This window comes from Malus sylvestris, chromosome 9 (genome assembly GCF_916048215.2).
Source record: "Malus sylvestris chromosome 9, drMalSylv7.2, whole genome shotgun sequence".
NCBI classification, from domain to species: Eukaryota; Viridiplantae; Streptophyta; class Magnoliopsida; order Rosales; family Rosaceae; genus Malus; species Malus sylvestris.
Window position 1 is genome coordinate 5,663,747 of NC_062268.1, and position 17,970 is coordinate 5,681,716.

General features: G+C 39.0%; 1 pseudogene; it reads right to left on the reverse strand.

Moving 5' to 3' along the window:
• Positions 1-14,451: 14,451 nt before the first annotated feature.
• LOC126583038 (probable DNA primase large subunit) lies at positions 14,452-17,686 on the reverse strand (annotated as a pseudogene).
• Between the last annotated feature and the right edge of the window lie 284 nt (positions 17,687-17,970).

The following is a 17,970-nucleotide window of genomic DNA, read 5'->3' on the forward strand; positions in this document are numbered from 1 at the left end:
TCTACTGTACACCGTGCCCCCTCCCAGGCACCCACGGACCAGTAATAACAGCTAAGATTAGAAAGACGAATGGGCATGACGACTATATAAGATGGCCAAAAGACATGAAAACTTGATTTAAGCCGTAAGAGGGAGGGTAGGTATTTTTATATAGTTGTTTCAAGGACAAGCGATTAGATATCTTCGTACGAATTGAAGATAAGGATCTGCTCACACAATGGGTGGGTGAGATTGGTGCCAATGGTGAAAGCTAGCTATAGCAAGTGTCTCGTGTGGACAATAAGAGTATGAATCTCATATTGACAAAAATGCAAGATTTTGTATTCATTTATAAATAATTGAGCTATATTAAGATAAGAACAGGTTTTCTTACGTGTAAACCTGAACAACCACAAGTGCTTCACGTTATCCAATCTATGTTGTCCACGTGCTAGGCTTAAAAATTCACTACACGGAGAAGATGTGTTGGCAGTATATCACTCCCACATTAAAGAAAAACAAGAACCTTATATGTTCTTATAGGTATCGTTTGGTATACAGATGGGACGAGACGGGACGGACAATATGTGACTAAACGGAGAGGGAACAAATATGTCCTCGGATGGAAATAAGGAGGAAGAAGAAGGAGACGAAGATATTATAATTTTGTGTTCCACGGATGTGGAACAAGTCGTTCCAAGGATGAAGCGGAAAGAAAATTCATCCAAAATTTGTTCCGTGAAACAACGCGTTCCACCCATTTTAGATGCAATAAGCGTGGAACGGAACATCTTGTCCCACTCCGTTCCATCCCGTTCCACGTACCAAACGATACCATAAGTAATTAAATTACTTTTCATTTGTGAATTAGTTTCACGAGAAATATAACTTTCTTCACAATCCATTAATAATGAAATGAAAGTAGGGTCACTTCATTTGCTTCGGCCTGCAGAGAGATGGACTTACCTTTCACGTCAAATAATAATGTGGTCATTTCCTCTTCAATTTCAATAGGAGTTCACACACACACACACACACACACACACACACACATATATATCCAACAACGGTACATGCATGCCCAGTAGTCCATCATGCTCATTGATGTACAATTAAAGACACTAGGGTTTTTGTGATTATATCAACCCAGGTTGGGTATATAGCAGCTATTTCTTCTATGACCAACAACAGATGTTTGCTGCTTAATTGCACTAGCTTGGCACATCCTCAATGGTCAACTTCCCCTTCAAGCTATAGAGATCGGTCCAATGTTCCGAACCCTAACTTAGGCAACTTTTCAGCTCATATAAGTTTTCCATGCTTATGTTAATCTTTCGATAATTTGTTTGATATAAATTGTTGGTTTATTTTCTAGCTAAAATCATCTATAACTTGACTCTTTAGAACCAGAAATATAATTGCTCATGTTCTAGAAATTAAAATTGGGATTCAAATCCTGGAAGAGAAGTTGAAAATGAGAATGGGCCCATTGGATATACGGCTCAGCTAGTAGCTATATAGTCAAAACTTAAAATAAAGTGGTAGAAGTGGGTGTAAATTGTTGTAGCTTATTTTATCTGACAAGGGGAAGAGGCCAGCGGCAAGGAGGGATTGTAGAGAGAGATGTGTTTGTAGAATGTGTAGAGGGATGTGTGTAGAGGATGTGTTATCCCCTACGCAGTGCTTTTATTTATAGTAATAAGAGGAAGAAACAAATCCTTCATTCCCAAGGAATACAAGTCCATATAAGAAAGAATAACTAAAATCAAATCTAATCTAGGATTTACACGATCACACTTAAACTAGGAAAGTTTACAACACTCCCCCTTGAGTGCGTAAATACTCAAGGTAGATTCAGCATCATGTAGAAGTTGAGGAAGTCAACTCGTTGGCACTAATTCTGGGAACATCGCTATTCTCAATAAGGTAGGAACTTGCATAAAGAAGTAAGTCTCACTAAAAAACACTAAGGCTATGGCAAAAACCCGAGTAGGAACAAAATCCATAGTCTAAGGAAAAATGCGTGAGTAATGCAAAGTCAAAAGAAACGTCTACGGGACGTCATCAGGGATATGATCAACCCAAGTTGGGTGCCTCTTTAAAATCTAGTTAGGTAGCAAAAACCTAGTGGGAAAAATGCTCCTAATCGTAGGGAAAAATAGTACATTAAGATCAAGCAAGTATACTTCAGGATACTCTCCCTGAGTTTGACACAATTCTAAAGAGAACTAGCAATATTACCACTTAGAAAGTTTACGCATACCAATTCCTTGAACAAGCTTCTGAAACATCACCTTCAGTAGTGATTTGGTAAAGATGTCGGCCATATTGGCTTGTGAACGGATTTGCGTGACTTCAATCTTCTGATGCTCTTATTATTGATGTGAGAAGAAAAACTTCGGAGCAATGTGCTTGGTGTTGTCTCCTTTATTTAACCCTTCTTGAGATGTTCGATGCATGTTGCGTTGTCTCAATAGATCGTCGTCGGGACATTCACGATGGGGTAAATATCACAGGAGCTTCGAATATGGCCCACAACTGCTTTTAACGGTATGTTTAGTTAACCTCCAAGAGATTGCGGTGCCTTCAACAGTAAAGACATAACCCGTTTGAGAACTCGCCTTGTGCAAATCAGATAAGTATCATGCATTGGCAAAACTAACAAGGCGAGAATTAACTCGAGAAGCAGGGGTTGCGGCATCACTTAAGGATTCGTAGGGATATAACAAGCCCAAATCCGTAGTACCCTTAAGGTAGGGGAAAATGTCTTTAACACTAGTATAGTATCTGCGTGTTGGTGCATTACTTTATCTTGCCAAAAGATTAACAGTGAAGGAGATGTCTAGTGCATTAAGCTAAGTATAATAAAACGCCTATCACATTTAGATAAGGAACTTCAGGCTCCAAAATATCTTCATCATCATCCTTCAGACGGAAATGATCTCATTTTGCATCTAGCGATCAAACGACCATAGGAGTACTCGAAGCCTTCGCTTTATCCTTGTTAACGCGGCGCAACATCTTTTAGGTGTAGTTCAATTGATGTACTAAGATTCCATTCGAAAGGTGCTCTATCTTGATACCAAGATATTATCGAGTTTTTCCTAGATCTTTCATCTCAAATTCTGACGTCAGGTGCATGGCAATTCTCGTGAGCTCTTCAAGAGTTTCAATGACGTTTATGTCATCGATATATACCGGAACTATAGCAAAACCGGAATGTGACTTCTTAATGAACACACAAAGGCATAGTTCGTTGTTCACATATCCCTGACTAGTCAAATACCCACTCAAACCGTTATACCACATTCTTCTGCATTGCTTCAAACCGTAGAATGAACATCTTAGCCGAATTAAGAGCGTTCTGGGATTTGGAAATATTTGATCTAGTCAGTGTAAGTCATTCAGGAACTTTCATATAAATTTTCGTATCAAGATCTTTATAGAGATACATAGTTACTACGTCCATTAACTGAATACTCAGTTTTTTGGAAACTACCAAACTGATAAGGTAACAAAAAGTAATCACATCCATAACAGGTGAATAAGTTTTGTCATAGTCAATCCCGGGATGTTGTGAGAAGCCTTGTGTCACAAGATGAGCTTTGTAACGCATAATTTCATTCTTCTCATTACGCTTCCGAACGAAAACCCACTTGTAGCCAACGAGCTTTACTTGTGGAAGAGTATGAGCTATAGGTCCAAACACCTTATGTTTCGCAAGTGAATCGAGTTCAACTTGGATTGCTTGTTTCCAGTTTGACCAATCGGTTATACATCGACATTCATCAATGGAACGAGGTTTAATGTCATCACTCAACATAACCTCAGTAGCTACTGTATATGCTAATGCATCGTCGATGATCATCTCATTTCTACATCACACATCCTCTAAGCTAGCATAATAGACCGAAATCTCACGATTCTCGGGAGGTGGATTCATCTCTTCAAGGACACTTTTGTAATCTAGAATTTCCTCTTGAGTTGGATAGAATGTGTAAGGGATAGTTGGATTCACAGTAGGCGTTTCAGGGGCCTGTGCCGTAGGTTTCCTCTTTCGAGGGTGTGAATCATTTGAACCAAAAAGTCTGCCACGCTTATGTGTAGGGGCAGAAGATTGGCTAGCAGTTAATGTACGTGGATTACCAAAGTTGGCATCCAGGGCCTCCATGAGGGAAGTTCGTCGTACATTCGGTTCATCCATCTCTGCAGGTGTATTCGCAACTGGAATATGTGATCTTGTCACTCATGCTAGATCGGTGAAAGCATCTGGCATACTATGAGCTATGATTTGAAGATCTAATAAGAGCTGCACTCTAGTTTCAGACTAAGCGGTGCGGGGATCTAAATGACACAAAGTGGGAGTCGTTCATGATAATTCACGTCGTTATTCAGGAACGTTGACGTTCTTATTTCTCTCTAATGAAGGGAAGACTATCTTCTAGAAGTGACAATCTGTGAAACAAGCGTTAAACAGATTGCCTATCAAAGGTTCTAAGTAAAGAATGATCGAAAGAGAATCATATCCAACATAGATTGCCATCATTCGCTGATGCCCTATTTTTGTACGTAAGGGCAGAACCATACCCTAATCAGCATATAGACCACACAACAAAAAACATGCAGATACAATATGTCGAGTTCGTATCCGGTAACCAATTGAAAAGCGCTATATGGTTAGGTCGCAACAGGACTTAGGCGGACCAACATAGCTACGTGCAATATTGCATGGCCCCAAGCAGTGATCGAGATCTTGGTATTTATGACCAACGATCGAGCAATCATTTGTAAGCGCTTAATGAATACATTTGCCATACCATTTTGGGTGTGAACATGGGGTACTTGATGTTCAACTTCAACCCCAACTGACGTGCAATAGTCATCAAAAGGTTTAGATGTGAATTTTCTAGCATTATCCAATCGAATAGATTTGATCGGATAATTAGGGTGGTGAGCCATAAGCTTGATAACCTGAGCCAACAATTTGGAGAATGCAGCGTTTCTTGTGGACAACAATCACACATGTGACCAACGTGTGGAAACATCAATCAAAACCATAAAATATCTAAATGGTCTGCGTAGAGGGTGAATCAGTCCACAAATGTCCCTTTGAATCATTTGTAGAAAAAATAGGAGGATTCAAACGAATCTTGTCATAAGAAGAATTAGTAATAAGCTTTCTCGTAGAACATGTTTGACATGTGATTCCTTGAATCAAACCTAAGCTTCGGGTTAGTAGATGCCCTTGTGATGATTTAAGGATACATCAAATCGCTATTTGTCCAGGGTGTCCCAAACGATCATGCCAAAGTGTAATTTCATGTGCAGTCCCAAAGGTAGGGTCGGCCACATAGTGGTTCTCTATGGGGTGTATGGTCATAGTATACAGATCACTCGGGATACGCTTTATCTTTTTTAGAATATGCTTCTGGCCATATTCGTTTGAAGTTATGCACATAAATTCAACTCCATTTTCTACGTGGGTTTCAGCGTGGTACTTATTATCTCTAATGTTCTTAAAACTCAACAATGTAATTCCGGAATGCGGAGAATAAAGTGCCTCATCAATGGTCAAAATTGTACCATTGGCAACATTATACGTGCCTTACCGTATCTTTTGATCAGGTTGGATGAGCCTGAGAGGGTTGTCAAAGGTGTATTCTTAGGTATAAAGTTAGTGAAATAGATACGTTCACGTAAAACGATGTGCGTGGTTGCATTATTTGCAAGACAACTTTCCCACTAGTCATACCTAGAATGAAAATTAATTTGAATCGGTCACATGCATAAAAGTTCTTAAAACAAATATCTATTCAAAATAATTTTAAGTATTCAAGGATGGAAATTAATTTAAAAAAAACTTAATATCCAAAAACAAATCACCAACAAATAATCCAAACATAAAGGAAAATTGTTCAAAATTAACCAAAAAACAAGAAGGGGGTTTGGCCACTATTGTGGAATTCGGCCCTATTGTCTTATTTTAACTATAAAAAAAAAGTTTATGTCTAAGATTCTAATCTTCCACTTGCATAAAGTTTGATTCAAACTTATTACGACGAGAATGATATTCAGATACAACCTTCTGGGGAGCTCGGAAAATACGAGACCATTGCTCCTTTAAACCACAGTGATATCACATATCCGCATCCATGGTTTCAGGTGTTGTGCCCTTATTCTTGAAGTTTGGGGCATTGAGAGTGAGGTTAGGGTATTTCTGGGCTTTATTTCCTCCCTTAAATGGGCCTTGACTCTGTTAACCTTGATGGGATGGCTTCTGGCCACCCTACCCTGCCTCTTTTGGTGTTTTGGGTGTTGGTTCGTGCTATATTGTGCTTCAGGCATAGCAGTTGCCCCAGTAGGTTGAGCTTGACGATTTTCACCAACAGTTGATTCTGCTTTTCAGTAGGAAGTAAAACAGAGATCAAATTCAAAAACTTAGTGAACTTCTGAGCTTTATATTGTTGTTGCAGGACACTATTAGTAGTAGAGGAGGTTGAATAGGTATTCTCCAGGAGATCATCTTCGGTCAAAGTTTCGTTACAAAACTTGAGTAGTGATTGGATTCGACAAACTTCAGAATTATATTCATTAACAGGCTTAAAGTCTTGGAAGCGCAAATGCTGCCAGTCATGTCTTATTTCAGGCATGAAGATGTCATTTTGGTGATCAAAACGATCAGCAAAAGTGACCGATAATGCTCGTGGATCATCCTCAGCAAGGTACTCGGTTTGCAGGGCGGCATGAATATGTCTTCGAATGAAGATCATAACAGTGACTTTCTCAGCTTCGCCAACCAGATTGTCCATCTCATTTTCAATGGCGGGACGCAAATTCTTTGCAATAAGGTGAAGCTTCATATCTTGGACCCACTTAAGGTAGTTTCTTCCAGAGACCTCCAAAGCGGTGAAGTCGAGTTTGTTCAAATTTGACATGTTTCTATAACAAAATAAAGGACAAGATGTGATTAGTGCAATGAAGAAAATTATCAATCCATTCACATAGGAATAAAACATTCAGGTTTTAATAGACATGTATCGGTTAAAATTCGCATGAAAAAAACTTCGGGTTTTCATGGGTGATGCTTTTAAGGAAAACTTTAGGTTTTCAAACAAGACATGATTTTAGAAACTTCAGGTTTCAAAATAAGTATGAACTTCAGATTCATATGTTCCTACAGACAAATGCAAATATATACACATAAATATGCAACAAGAGCATATGCAAATAAAAATTTAGGTCTATAATTATAATTGAATTAAGTATTTGGACTTCGGGACAAATTTAAAGTGTGGGTGAAAAAATATAAAACCCAAATTTAAGCTCGAGGCTAAAAAACATAGGGCAAAGCCAATGGGTGGGCTGAGCAAATATCTGCTGTGAGGTCCAAGCCCATATTAGGCTGAAATTGTCTTGGGTGGGTTGCAAGCCCAAGGCGAGAGAGGGAAAAAAAAGGCTAGATCCAAGGAAGAGCCCATGAAAAGGGTACAGATCTGGTGCGGTGTAGTGTAATGCACCGATCCTCTAGCACGAGTTGGGATCGTGTATGGCGCAGACAGGTGAACCTAGGGGAAGATGCAATCCAGTGTGTCGTAGGACACGGGGACACCAAAGCCCAATTGGGTTGGCGTCGCAAGTGGGCCGAGAGATAGGGCTTGCGACAACAAACCCAAAAGCCAAATCTGGATTTTGATTTGGGCCGAGAAGAGCCAAAGCCCAAAGGGCTTGGTTTTTGGATCAGACAAACAACCCAACTGTGTGCTGGGTGTGTTCGCCAAGGAAAAACGCCGAACTTGTCGTTTCTAGTGGTGGTCTGGGGCTATAGTTCACCATAGAACCTCTTCTCAGGTGACGGAGAGTCAAAACTCGAGGTCAACGAACCAAGAAACCCTTAGGTTCGAGTTAGGGTTTCGAACTCAGACGAAATTTCAAAAATCTCAGCCATGATTTTGACGGGGATGACTTCAGGTCATCGGGAAAGCAGCCATGGTGGCTGGGCAGGGCTACAGGCCATGCTTATGTCAGAAATCGGTGGTGACACCAGTGATGGCGTCGAGTTCTGGGTTTGGATACTTGTGGGGCTCTGTGGTCTTGGCTTTGCTTTCGGATGTGGGTTCAAACAAATCAAAATTTGTTTTTTATTCAATTCAATTGCATGTATATTAATATATAATTCAATGCATGGATATATAATTCATGGCAATATCAAATTCACATAATTCAATAATTATGAATATAATGCATACACAATTGTAGAATCTAAAATTCGAAAAAAGTAAAGTTGGGTCATGCAGTATGGTGAATGCTCATGCTACAGGGCTGCAAAAATATCGAGATAAAAACCGTTGTTTTGGAAGAACCTGATTGCGTGATGATATTGATGAACTGATTTGATGCATAAATTTTTTCTTCAATTTCGGCTTTCCATCTCCAAAACTTGTATCACGTTCAACACAAAAAATTTAAATTGAATCAATAAAAGTATATGAATCAATAAAATCAAAATTTAATCAATTAAAAATAATTAAAACGTAATACTCCCTTGATTGAAGATAAATAATTTTCACGTTACATTCCTAAGCGTAGCGGTATGAGCGTGCTGAAAACGTGTTGTAGTCTATTTTATCTGACAAGGGGAAGGGGCATGCGGCAAGGAGGGATTGTAGAGAGAGATGAATATTCTATCTCTCTCTCTCTCTCTTCGTTTACATGTGGAAAGAACAAAACCAAGAAACAGACACTGTAACACAGCATCTGAATCCAAAAGTAAAAAACAGATGCAGGAAACAGACACTGCATTGTAGTGTCTGAATCCAAATGTAAAAGAGACTATGTAGGAGGCATGAGAGTGATGGAAAAAACGAAACTAGTAAATGGACATTGCAACACTGTGTCTAAATCTAAATGTAAAAAACAGAGTTAGGAAACAGACTGCGTTGCAATGTCTGATCCATATTGAATTATTCCAAAATATAAGACTATGAGAAATGAGGTATCAGTTGAAGTGGATGCCAGCTGTAGTGGTAGATTTTGGAATATTTGTTTATTTTATATGCATTTAAGTATCACAATACATGATTGACCTATTTAACGAAAAACCATATTTTTACACTAAAAAGTCAAACTTGGTACTGTTCATTTTACCCTTTATTTTGTTCTTATCATTAAAACTCAAAGTTTTCAAGTTTTTTTCATTAGTTTTCCTTTTATTATTAGCATAAATATTGTTGATATATTGTTAACATTTATAACATTGTATTGATTTTATATAAAATCATCTATTAAATAAACAGAGGCTATCTAAAACTTTTCATAATGGTTAAAACTAAATAACACCATTTGATTAAAAAAAAAAAAAAGAAGGTAAATAACATCAGCAATAGAACGGCAATGTTAACATTTCCTGCACAAAATCAGAATACCTCTCCCGTACTCATAAGCCACACAAAACCTAAACCCTCTTCTTCTTTTTTTCTCTCACACGTGCACATATTATTGTTCACCATAACGTAGTGTATAACGGAAACATTTCTAATAAACCCTAATAAGTTCTTGTAAAGTTTTTTTCTTTCATTGATGTAAGATATTCACATGCGCAAATTTTTACCCAAACACATAGACGACATGAACTGGGTGATGTGGAGCACGTGTGGCCGTTGACCTTCACACGTGCGTCAACCTACTTTGATATCATGAAGAAAATTAGGGTTTCACTATAAAACCAATATTGACAAATATGATAAGTATCAAATATTGACAAATATGATAAGTATCCCAACTTCTTATAAGTCATTGCAAGAGTTTTTTATCTTCACATCCTCACAAAGATGAAGTTTTGATCATTCCACAAGTTTCACTGTTAAATCTGCCTGCAGATTTCCTATACAGCATGCATTATTACACTACTTGATGTGAACAACTTTCTGATGATCAGGTAATTGTAATGGGAATTGTTCAACTCTCTCTCTCTCTCTCTCTCTCTCTCTCTCTCTCTCTATATATATATATATATATATATATATATATATATATATATTACATAGCATGATAATTATGATGCTACTTAATGTGAACAACTTAAATTACATATTAATTTGGTTGGTGGAGCACTGCTAATATATATGGAAAGAGATATTCTCCAGATCTCTTCTACCAAGATCACGAGATCAAGTGATCCATCTAAATTTCATCCAACGGCTCATCTGTTTTGACCTCTTCAAAACTGTGATAATTTTTTACCGTTGAATGAAATTTGGAATGTTCGAATTACTTGATCCGGTAATTTTGATGAAAAAGATCCCTCTTTCCAATATATATAGAGTTTATTGTTGTCAGTCGTTATCAACATGAAATTGATCAATATCTAATCATCTAACTAATGGTGTGGAACTCTTAATACCTATAACCTGACAATTCCTCTAGTTCTGGAAATTCGAAATTCACAATAGGTTGTGATTCGTCCCATCCAACTTTTCAAGCCATTTTTGGTACAAATTAATGTGTTGGATGTGCTTGTGTAGAATTAACATTTTGGCTGGTCAGTTGCTTTGAACATTAGGAGGATGGAAACGAATTCTGTTTAAGGTAATAACGTATTGGTTATCAAGTGATCACTGCTTAAGATTGTTGGGAGGGCACAATGAGAGAAGATCAAGGTCAGAACAAAATCATACTGGTCAAATTTGAACCCGTAAAACACTAACCTCCAGTCATTTTAACAGCTGGGCAGTGCGCGATTTCTGGGGCTTAATTGAACCATCGAAATGCTTGTTCAACCAAGCATTTAGTCATTAAGGTTAATACTTTTTAAGTTGAAAATTAACTGCTTTGCTGGCTAGACGATGATCGAGGTGGCTTAAATAGGAACCCCTTCAAGCACAAAGAACCACTCAAACATATTTTTTAGGCTCGTCCTCCACTTATAGAGATAAATTTTTACTTCGTTCCTTTAATTTGGAGCAGCTTATTTTTGTGTGTGTGCATGTTTAATATTTTAAGCAGATGGATATATATCTGTTAGAACCCTACCCTACGTCTTCCGCAATTGCACAGAGATGGGATAACAGAACAACAATACAAACAATCAATATTTCATTAACTGCCTTTCTATCTTTACAATCTGCTATTTATCTGTTAACAAGTAACTAACTACTAACAACCTTGTACAGATGTCATCATCCTAATATGCCATCTGGCAGTATCCTAACAATATCAGATAGTCTATATAGTAAATACTGCATTTGTTGTAACTTGAACTTTATTAAAACTGAGCTTACTTGACAGTTCGGCTATAAGGGTGGATATGCTTGGATGACAGAAAAATTGCATGTGTGAAAAGCTTTCCAATAAAAGTAACATGTACTTGTAAGTTAGAAAATGATTCTTATAGTTTTCTCATCGAGCTATTTTATAGTATTTGTGCAGGCATTGGCTTAATTTCTGAATTCTACGAAGTGATCAAAATAATGCGATCCTTTGATAGGGAATATGCAAGTAGACTACTGCAGGCAGGACAAATGTTTTATGCATCAATGTGCTTTCTTCTAACCTTTTAACTAGTAGAGTGGGAAGATTAATTCTACTGATGGTAAGTGTGTGTATATGTGCTGAAAAATATAACTACAAATTCCACACATAAAGGATCTTAATTTTCTGGTCTCTACCCAGCTATATTTGGTCAGCATATATGTACATATGCTCTCCAGGCTTGCAACCCAAAATCTCTAGCCACATTCATGATAGATTATGCCATTGGGCCCTGGTCACAATATCCCAATGCGTAGGTAGGAGCACTAGGAAGTCTCTAGTGAACTGGACGGAGAGGTTCTTTAAACCCCAAGGCTCTTCCGATCTCTAACATTATCTGATTACTTCTATGTATTTTTTTTTGTTTTTCAAATTTTTTTTTAAATTTAAAATAGTTATGTTATATATCCAACTTCTTGATGGAAATAGTGCAGATTTGGATGTTTCGATTAATAAAATAAAGGGAATCAGTTTTTCTCTTTATATTTTAGTGCAGATTTTGAAGTTCTCTGCAATTACATAGTGATATTAGACATAGTGATATTAGAAACGCGACTTTGAGGTTTTCAAGTCTCTCATTGCGCTTATGATAGGATCAGACATGGTATAAAAGGGAAATTGCAAGAAAAGTAATGCAGGAAATAGAAAAGGAAATCAAGGAAAATTCATATCTTCATTCATGCCCAATTTAGATGAACATAGTAGTTTAAATACACAAAAGAATAGCTAGGGTTTAGTAATCTTAGTGGGCTTAACATTAGCAATTGGCCTAATAAGTACTAGTAACCTATGGTCGCCCAAAGGGTCCTAACAATCCCGCCCCCTTAAAATAAGGCTTGTCCTCAAGCCTCTCAAACTGGGAAAGACGCATTCAGCAATTGGGAAAGAGGCCAGCCATTTTGTCCAATGGAGTACCATACGCATATGCAGTATTAGCTTTTGTATGGTCTTTAAATCACGAACCATGTCCATCCAAAGCTTCTTCAGTGTGTTCAACCAAAAAATAAAGATCAGTAACTGATATCCTGCCAAAATGAAATCATGCAGATTTGCCAAATACGCTGAGATGGAAGAAAAGAGTTGGAGCACTCTAATCTTGACAGCATTGAACAAAATAACAATCAGCGTTGGTGCATCACCGACCACCAACTCCCCAAAAGAATGACAAGTGTTGTCCAAATAGTTTTCTACATTTTGTGCAGCTGGTACCCCAGTCTCAGTACTTGTGGTCAAGAGTAGCCAACTTCGAATATTGGTATTCAGATTTTTAGGCTCAGTAACTCCCATTGGGTGGTCAATCCAACTTGTAGCGCTACGGATAATGAGAACACTGTTGGTGCTCATAAACAAATGCTCCCATAATTTGCAGATCCAAAGCTTAGTAAATAAGAATACCCTAAGCTTAGTGAGTGAAGGCCAATTGTTGTTCCGTAATACACCAGAAAATGTTGAAGAGATGTCCCACCAGTTGAAAGATTCCATGGATGATTGAATGCCTTGATAATTCGTAAAGTAGAGCAGCGAATCGGCATCGAGCATCCCACAAGTTGCCATCGGATGATACAAAAAGAAAGCGAAATCAGCAAGACCCTTCCAATAATCGAAACATTTTGGTACACCATCAAAGGGGTTTGTCATCTGGTCTACTACAGAGCAAACATGTCCGATCTAAGCTGCCGATGAACTATCACTCCTGAGGAACCATATTACAGAAGCTTCATTACTTTGTACTGCGTAGGTGAAGAAGTGAATCAGATAAGTGTTTCACTTCCACTCTGTCTTGTTTGACGCCTGTCGACCTCGTGAAAGTAATGTTTGTATTCCCTTGCCATAAAGAAAATGGATCAGTTGCGTCGGAGCTAGAGAAGTCCAAAGATTCCAACCGATAATAGTAAGGTGCTTAAAAAAAAACACCCATGAAAAAAAGCTGTGAGGGTTTTAGGTGTTTGGTAAACTGAAAAAAAAGGGCTTATTTTGGAAGCTGCTGTGAGAATAAGTTGAAATTAAAGGAAAAAGCTGAAGCTGCTGTGAGAATAAGTTGAAATTAAAGGAAAAAGCTGAAGCTGCTATTTGCAGCTTTAGAAAACTGGCTTTTTTTCAAAGCACATGGTGCTTCTTTAATGAAAAGACCTACTATTAGACTGTTTTTTTTTCCAAAAACACTTTTACAAAAAAGTTTACCAAACACTCTGCTGATTTATTTCACAGCCGCTTATTCTCACAGCACAGCCGCTTATTCTCACAACAGTTTTTTTTCAAAGCACAGCAATACCAAACCAGCCCCCTTATACACTATAGAAAACCAAATTGCAAAATCTAGTGCTGCTCTCAAGTTCTCTGCACTGAAATATCGATACAGGCATCCATGATGATCTCCTACACCGGGAGTAGATGAGATGATTTTGGGACAGGAACAAGGCGTGTAATCCGATATTTTCCCATCTCTTTCGTAATTGAGGCGTATGCCATATGAATAGTCTTTGTCAAACCTGTCAGCATCAACTTTTTACGAGAGCTCAACTTTCCAAAACGCAAGGGCATCATCCAGCTTCAACCCAACACCCTTGAGAAAGAGACCTACCTGCATTCTCCCTCCATACTTTAAATGATGATCTTCTCTCCACTTGTCAAATAGGTGGCGCATGCAGATAGGAAATGAGGTCTTGGATGCCTCATCAATGTCTTTTAGGGTGCGTTTGTTGTACCAGACTGTCTCGGACTGGACTAGCTGCAGGGATTAAGTTGGACTGGCTTAGACTAGACTAAACTAGACTAACTTAGTAAAACGTTTGGTGCAGTGTCGGACTAAAAATAAGGATAATGAAATAGTTATCAATGTTCGAAAGAAACGGGGGCTTTTGATCTCTCAACGTCAAAAGAAACTCAACTAATTTTCAGACATTGCAACCACAGTTGGAATCAAACATGCATCCATAACCCACAATCTATGGCAAATAAAATTACGATTATTCGTCAGTTTTCTCAACAACCAAACAACTTGTAAAATATCCATTGAAGAACAGCACAATCAACATTTCCAAATCTTTATCTTCAATGTAAGAACAACATAAATTCGAAGAATAAATGTAAAACAAAAAATGACCAAAACAAAAGAACTGATCTATATCACCAATTATTCAAATCCAGAAAACCCAATTGAACCCAATTAAAAATAAACCCAAACAATCCAATTTTCCAGCAGATCTTTTAAACTAGACAAATTGTTAAAATCCCAGATGACAAGTTCACTGCTTGGATCCCAAAGATCAAAAGAGAGAGTAGTGCTTGGAAAAACCCAAATTGATCCAATTTCTCTAGCAGATCTTTGCAATCCGTTTTTGCCTTCAAACCTCTGTCTTCGAACCTCAACTTTCAAACCTAGCCTTCGGTCGTCAACCCCAGCCCTCAGCCGATCGTAATATAAAGTAAACTTTCTCCTTTCTAATTGATCCACGGATCGAGCCCGACCCATCGGTGGTGGTAAATAGATTTTGGGATTCAGGTGGTGGTTTGGGTTGGCGGTGCACAGAGATATAGCAAGGGAAGATCCATGTGGGGAGAGAGTGGGAGGATTTGACGGCGAGGTCGTCCAGTAGGAAGAGAACGCGACGCGAGTAGACAAAGTAGACGAAGCAAAGAGCGGTCTTAGCAGTCCGCTTCATTTTGGGGGGACTATCTGAGACCCTCTAGCGAGGTCGATAGTCGGGACGAGTCCCACCTAGTCCCACTAAAGTTAGTCCTTGTGATTAACAAACACAACACTACACTAACTTTTAGTCTAGTCTAGTCTAGTGAAGGTTAGTGAAGCCAAACAAACACACCTTAAGGAAATCTGACCAAACTCCTTATGCTCGAAATATGCAGGACTAAGTATGTTGAGGATATGGCTTCAACAATAGGTGGCAACGGATCCGTCTCTTGTTCTGCTGTAGTTGTTGCCCATTTTCTGTTTGTCAATGTAAGTGCCTTTGATAGAAGACTGCGGAATCGTGTGGCAACAAGGGGAAACACCTGATTTCTTGCTATATAGGCATGCCCCTTACTGATGAATACTCTACGACTGGCTACCAGTTCTGGAACTTCTTCAAACGGTACCATGTGGAAGATATCACTAGCCGTTGGTGGAGATTGAGCACCGAGCGAACGTGAAACCAGGACCAATTTATCTAATACATTCTCAAGTTCTGAACCACTAAGTGCCTTGTATGAAAGACCAATTTCTTCCATGAGTGCCCTCTGCGGTTCAGGTTGTTCAATTATAAATCGGTAACGAAATAAGGCAGTCTCCAAGGAAAGAAACCATTTTTTCAGATCTACTGTCGTGCAATAAACTAGTTGCAGAACAAAGTGTGATATTATGTCCTTGATGACGACCTCAGATGCTTGAGGATGCCTCATAATTGTTGTCCATAGTGCTATTGCCAATTTGGCATTTCCTTAGGTTTCTTTCCGCTTGATAATCCATCAGAAATCTCTTTCCTTAGGTTTCTTTCCAGAACAGTCATGCAAGGAATTAAATATCTGAGGTCTAGTTTTCCTAGTGTCAAGGAAAGAGAGCTTATGAAGGCGAATAAGTTGCAAATTGGCTTTGGAGTGTGTGAGCGAGAAATCCATACTTGTTACCCTTTTGGCGAAGTCGTTGTAACCATTCAGATTGGGTAGTGTATTGTTGGAGTCGGTGGAATTTGGGATCGACGACAGCTCGTGAGAAGGCAGAATAGTATAGGCAAAGGTCGAGGATGGAGAGCCCAACCTTGACACAATGACATTTGGTGGCGGACCGAGCACGACTGCAACCTTTTGTATTACCTCTGTCACATCTTTGTGCTTTCTCCCCGGCCTAACAAGCCTTAATGCAACTTCAGCCACATCGTTAGCAGTTGCAATAACATCAGCAGCCATTCCTTCTTCCAACACTGACTCATCGCTGGCAAGAGGAGGGAGATGGCATACAGTGTTTTTCACAGAAATGCAGGTCGAACAGGCAACGCCTCGTTCGATCTTCTTCTTCACATTTTTGGACATGTTGCCAGTTTGTTCTCTGATATATGAATCCCTTTTCTTACAAAGGTCCACAATCTTCTCTTTCGGTTTGCATTCGGATATTACCAGTTGCAGAGCCTTGTTGACAAGTCCAACGGTGCTCTTGGATTTGGTGACGACTTCCAGAGATGTGAGATGCAGCTCCTTCTCATCTCTCTCATCGTCCGACAGCGTTTTGAAGCGCAGTGAATTCTCCGACTTCGAAAATCTGATTGGGGGAAATTTGAGAACCGAAAAGGGGAGCGCAGGGGCTGAAGTACCGAGACCCGATTCCGGCACGGTAGCGCTTGGTTGAGCTTGAGACGATGGAGCAGGTGTAGACTATTTTGTCAAAGATAAAAAGGCAGCAGAAGAAGAAGCAGTAGCTCCTGAAGCAGTTTGGAAGGAAAACGAGCTTACAAGCAAGCCTTCGGAAGAAGCTGCTAAGCTCGCAGGGGCAGCAATTAGAGCCAGTGGTGCAGCGGTGCTGGGAGCCGTGTGAACTGTCGAATTGTAACATAGGTCAAGTTCGTAAGGAGAGACCTGATGGGGGTCATTAAACCGTAGACGGTTCTTGGAATCGAAAACCCACAAATTACGTTGGTACGACGCTGGAGAGTAAATTTGGGGTTGGTGAAAATTAGGGTTTGTGGTATAGGAATAAGGGATTTGAGGGACGTCCATGGAGTCCGAATACGCAATGAAGGTGGTGGAGGGTGCGGGAGGAAAATGAGACTGGTATATGAAGTAGCGACGGAAAGCTCAGGCATATATGAGGCTGGATAATCTGGTGGTCGATAGGTAAGATCAGAGGAGAGAAAGGTGGGTTTATACTCGAATGGAAACTGGTAGTGATCAGGAGGAGGAAGAGGATGAGGTGGTGGAGGCGGAGGCAGATTTGGACGTTCATATTGAGAAACATTGGTTACTGGATTCCAATAGAACACCATACCGATGGAATCATCCGTCACACTTTTCCAAGGTGCTGGAAGTTAGGATCGACGGGTCCAAACCATAGATCCACGGTGGATCTCTGGCTCTGCTACCAATTGATAGGATCAGACATGGCATAAAAGGGAAATTGCAATGAAAGTAATGCAGGAAATAGAAGAGAAAATCAATGAAAATTCATATCTTCGTTCGTGTCCAATTTAAACGAACATAGTAGTTTAAATACACAAAAAAATAGTTAGGGTTTAGTAATCTTAGTGGGCTTAACATTATCAATGGGCCTAATAAGTACTAGTAACCTATGGTCGCCCAAAGGATCGTAACAGCTTAAAAATAATGGATATTCAAATTCACATTCCTTTTATTATGGTATTTTCATTCTCTCTCTGCATCAATTGGTAATTGGTATGAGTTGTACACTTGGCATACACGCGAGAATAAACATTCCCTAGCTCGATCAATATGCCGCTACACACAAATATACCTAAAAAT